The 5679-nt window shown below is 41.5% G+C and overlaps 1 pseudogene; it reads left to right on the plus strand.

The window, feature by feature from the left end:
• The first annotated feature begins 3543 nt into the window (after positions 1-3543).
• On the plus strand, positions 3544-4860 carry LOC149133388 (uncharacterized; annotated as a pseudogene).
• The last annotated feature ends 819 nt before the right edge of the window (positions 4861-5679 follow it).

Raw genomic sequence — 5679 nt, forward strand, 5'->3', positions numbered from 1 at the left:
TGAATGCCAGTAGGTGTCCAAGAAGAAACTATGAACCTAAAGGTAGAACAAAAGAATCCCCTCAGTGTAGACAGCGTGGTTACAAACATGCTAAAGACAAGTATCCTGCTGCTGGAAAAGTTTGTGACAAATGCAGTGGTAATTATCATTATGCCAGCATGTGTACAACTAGAATACCATATAGGGATGACAGATAAGACACTAGAGAGAGAAAACACAAAAATGTTCACACTTGATAATTCTGAAGAAATTGAAGAATTTGAAGAATTATTCATGGGACAGATGATCACCGATGAATATGATTAAAACTGGTATGAGACTTTATTAATCAACAAAGATACTTTACCTTTTGGTGCAGAGAAATTTTTAATCCGATTCTTTTCTCGGTTAAGCAAAGTCTGCATTTTCTACTACTATTAACATAAGCTTTGCATTTATCTAAATTTTTCCACTTGATGTTGTACCCCGTGGCGCTTTCCTTCAACGACCATACATCCCTAACCTAGGCTGTATCATTGTGCCTCTCCTGAACACTGAAGGAGGATTTATAGTTCTTGGTTCTTGAATCTAATTCTGAAAGGGCCTTCTGTGGAGCTCATACTTTCGCATGCTTAGCTGCCCATTGGGGTTCTTTGGTGCTACCTCATATACAACTATCTCCGAGTCGCAGTGGCCGTTAGGGGGACATGCGGTACTGCGTCTATATGAGCCTATAAAAGAGGGGGAGGAGCGAAAGAGTTCAAAGTACAACTTTGCTTTCATCTTCCTAGAGTCGATAAAATAAAGTACCAGTCAAGTTCTGAAGCTTATATAATCAGTGATACCTTCTAAGAAAGGTAGTGGCCTTGTACAAAATTTAGATGTCAATATTCATAATGGAGAGAGAAAGAGGGAAAGAGAGAGGAGGAGGGGAGAGAGGGGTGAGAAAGGGGGATAGGGGAGAGAGAGAGAGAGAAAGCGAAGAATTATGTAATATGGGACAAGTTACAACATTCAGTAAAAGATATATAACCCCAGACATGGCTAGGCGCAGACATAGCTGTGTGGTGATGAAGCTCGCTTTACAATCACGTGGCTTCGAGTTCAGAGTTCAGTCCCGTAGCGTTGGCATCCTGGGCAAATGTTTTCTACTATAGTTCCGGGTTGACCAATGCCTTATGAGTGAATTTGCTAGATAGAAACTGTGAGGAAGCCCGTCATATATTTCTCTGTATGTGTATGTGCGTGCGCGCGCGCGTGCTTGTACCATCACTATCGCTTGACAACCGGTATTGGTTTGTTTTTATCCTCATAACTTAATGGTCAGTAAGAGATACCGACAGAATAAATATCAAACTTTAAAAGATTGATACTGGGGACGATTTGCTCGACTAAACTGAGGTGTGTGTGTGTTGGGGGGACTTTCTAGATGGCACGCCTAACGAAAAATTACTTTGAATTTCTAAATAGTGCCATTTCTGATGCGGCCTGTTTATCGCAAAAGTTTACCCATGTCTGGGCTAAACCCTGCAAGGCGGTGTCCCAGCATATCCATAGTCCAATGACTGAAGCAAGCAAAAGATAACAGATATGGCATCTCTTTACAGTTTGAAATTCATGAAAAAAGCATTCATAATCTGGAAAATTTGTGACTAGTTCTTTATTTTCTTTTAAAATATAACAATTTTAGGGTTTCGTTAGTATTTTTGTTTAGCCCAAGACCAACCCACTCCCACCTCACGCTCCGGTCAACCTCATCGAGAAGGCTTCATCAAGATTTGCAGTAGGAATGTGCAGGCCTCATACTGTTATGAGTTATGGCTTCATAATGTTATGAATGTCCGTAAGATGTCGTGTCAGGATGTTATCTTTTATTTCATTTTTATTTATTTACTTTTGAAAGCAGAAAGATCCGGCTTCTGTAAGGTATAAAAATATTGTGTCCACTTGTATGCATTAATTAATTAGAAGAATCTTTTGTTAACGATGTAGCTTGCATTGGGATTATTTGTTTTATGTTAAATGTTTATTTATAGTTTTTAATTGTTACTTGTTGCGCTGCAGTTTATAAGTTTATCGAAGGAAAAAACAAAACAGAGGACAAAAGATATAATTATCAAGGTTATATATGTATATGTATAAGAGTGAGAGCCAAAAGTTATACACACCCTTGTTTTTTTCAGCATAAAAACAGGGAATAAACAAGTACGTCATTTTTCTATATAGTCTCCTTCCTTTAAGTCCAGCGGTCCACAAGCTTGCATACTCCCTCCAAGAAAAAGGTTTTCGGATGGTCGTGAAACCATTCATGCACTGCTGCCTTCACATCTTCATCCGCAGGAAACCGACGACCTCGTAAAGCATCTTTGAGCTGTTCATAGATATGATAGTCGGAAGGGGCGGAATCTGGGCTGTAGGCAAAGTGTTCCAACACCTCAAAATCCAATTGGTTAATGGTTTCAACGGTCAGGGCGGCCGTGTGTGGGCGTGCATTGTCATGCAACAACAAAACTTTCTTCAACAATAGGCTTCGGCACTTGGTGCGAATTGCTTCCTTCAGTTTGTTGGCCAGTAAAGCACTGTATCTTGCACTGTGGATCGTACACCCGTTTTCTAGATAGTCTTCCAGTATAGGCCCTTTTGGGTCCTAAAAATAGGGGTAGGATCACCTTTCCAGTATAGGCATTTCCAGTATAGGCCCTTTTGGGTCCTAAAAATAGGGGTAGGATCACCTTTCCCGCTGGCACGCCAAGAAGTTTCCACTTCATACTCTGTATTTTGGATTCTGTCTCATAAGTATGGACCCACGGTTCATCTCCTGTGACTATTCTGCTCAAAAGTTCCTTGCCCTCATTGTTGTAGCAATCGACTAAACGTTAGCAGACCTCAAGACGTTTGCGCTTGTGCTCTGCAGTAAGCTCTTTTGGCACCCATCTTGCACAGACTTTATGGAAACCCAGCTCATCATGGATGATATGATGGGCAGAACCATGACTAGTCTGCAGAAAACGAGTTACCTCATCGATGAGAACTCGCCGGTTCACCATTAACATCTCTCGACCTTGCTGAATCTTCTCGTCAGTGATGGAGATTGACAGGCGTACCCCTACTGTGCTAAAAGCCTCCGATTAATTTCAGCACCTGACACAACTTCCGACCAGGGATCTCGGATCACTACTTTCTGTTCTTCTTTGGTTCACATTGCTACTGGAGCAGCCATGCTTACATTGTAAAACCAGAAAGAAAAATGGCACAATCAGGCTCAAACTTCGATCACCTGGCTACAACCGGTACAGGGAGTCATGTGTCAGTATTTTTTTGGTGTTGGTAGTGGTTTCTTTAACGTTGGTAGTGGTTTCGTTACACATTGTTATTAATAATTGTTGACGGTCTCCCGGTGTGGGTGTACCACGATTTGTTAAATTGTTTGAATTGTTGAATTTTCATCACTGTTATGTTTGCATGTTATTTGAATCTGTTTATCCCCATAAGTGGGAGAAGTGGAGAAAGGAAGAGAGATGGAGAATGAACAAAGTTACGCAGCCGCAACAGCCCAAGGTATAAATGCCAACACCCTGTAAGTATAGGAAATAAAAACGGAGCCAAGAAAATGGAAGGAAGGAAGCAAATTGCTAGAAAAGGAAGGAGCCAGTCTAAGGCTGAATCTTCCAGAAGAATTAATAAACAACGTGGTGAAAAGGACGGTGGTATACAGGAAGTTGTCCACGTCTTCTAACAAGATAGAGGTAGCCCCAATAGAGGCAATAGAGGAGTGCCTTGAAAACGTTAAACGATTGACCACATTCTAAACTCGTGGAAAGGAGTACGGCACGGTGGAGGTAAGGTTTGGCAACGAGGAAGATGCTATAAGCCACTCCACTGTGCCGATAGGGACACAGGAATGCGTACTTCTGCCGACTTACTGCGGTAAACACATCGCCAGAGTAAGAATTGGCAGAGTTCCACGACGAAATTAAGGAAGCATGGCTGGTGGCAGCCATAATGCATGGTATGGAGAATGAGGTGAAAATCTTCAAGATAACGAGGACCAAAAAGGTCAATTGGTGGGAGTATGGCTCGAGATGGCCATACAGGTGAGTTTAAGATCTGTATGGCATCACAGAGGAAATCGTACTCCGAGAAGACACCAGACTTCGAGTAGTAGTATTAGAAAGAATACCACCAACATGCTTCCTATGCAGTAAAAAAGGGCATATGAAAGTAAGGTGCCCTGAGAAGGAAAACGAAGATGAGAAGAAAAGTGAAGAAAAACGTACCGAAGAAGTGGTGCCAGTAACAGAGAAGGATAGAGTGGAGGAATATTTCACAGTCGTGAACAGGAGGAAGAGAAAAGAACGGGATGAGCTCTCCTCCAGAGAGCCAAAAAAAAAGGTTGAAAGAGATCGAGATGGAGGAGACTAGAAACAGGTGCGAAACACCAACAGAATTAATAATGGAAGAAGGCGCAGAGACAGAAACATCATTACAACAGGATGTGGAAGGCGGCAGCGTTATTGATTTTTTTACACATCCGGACAGCCCAGGTCCGGAGTCGAAGCAAGCGGAGGTGAAAAGGAGAAAATGCAAGTGGCATATGGTCACGTATGCCAAAAGCACGGTTATAGAACGAAAGCTCGCAAAGTATAAATCAATAATAAGAGTAAGGCTGCTTCCAGAAAAATACTCGGAAAAGACTAAAGGAATAATCATAGATAGAAAGAGATTTGAGAAATTGAGAGAACTGTTTGGAAGCAGCAAAGACCCGTTGGGAGTTGAAATCGAGTTCGAGGAACTACCACCAGTCGTTAATTTCGAAGATCTAAAACCATTAATGAACGTTTAGAAAAAAAAACAAGTAAAATTTGTCAAAAAAAGGAAAAATAGATTTTTAAAAAGATTTTAAAAAACGATACTACCACCTGACTTCTATCCTTCAGAAAGTCATGATGCCATTCTCCCAGTTTTCCGACTATGCCGAGATCATGCAGTTTGTGACATATCATTCCATGATCGACTTTATCAAAGGCCTTTGCAAAGTCGAGATATATCACTTTCACATTTGAGTGGTTGAGTAGTTGTTTCAGCACCCAATCATAGTGTTGTAAGAGCTGAGTCAGGCAGCTTCTTCCTGGTCAGAAATCATGTTGGGTGTCAGGCAGCAAGTCACTTTCTTCAAGGAAGGCGATTAGTTTTCTTCTGACTATTCGTTCCATGACCTTGCTGATGGGCGAGGTCAGAGAGATAGGTCTGTAGTTCTTGGCCTCCGCTCTGCTACCTCCTTTATGAATAGGGCATATTTTACCCTCCTTCAGTTTTCTTGGAAGTTTGTCAGTTGCAAGGAAGCTCTGAAAGAGGGACTGTAGTGGTCTTGATAGGACTCGCTTATATACTTTTAGAAGGATTGCTGGGAATCCATCAGGGCCAGTAGCTGAGTTTGGGTTCAATTCATCTATAGCCCTTATTACATTGTCTTCTTTTATATTGATGTAATCGATCATCATTGCCTCTGTTTTTATATTTGCAGTGGTAAAAAAGTCAGTTGGATTGCTGACTTGAAAGTGTCCTAGGGGTGGAGTGAAAATACTTTTGAATTGCTCATTTAGTATTTCACATCCTCATTGGGTTTTCTGTGAGAGTACCATCTTTTTCTAGGAGTGGCCCCATCCTGTAGTGCACTGAAGCTGTTTCTTTGGTAAACTT

Source organism: Octopus bimaculoides, chromosome 11 (assembly GCF_046866305.1).
Source record: "Octopus bimaculoides isolate indiv1 chromosome 11, ASM4686630v1, whole genome shotgun sequence".
NCBI classification, from domain to species: Eukaryota; Metazoa; Mollusca; class Cephalopoda; order Octopoda; family Octopodidae; genus Octopus; species Octopus bimaculoides.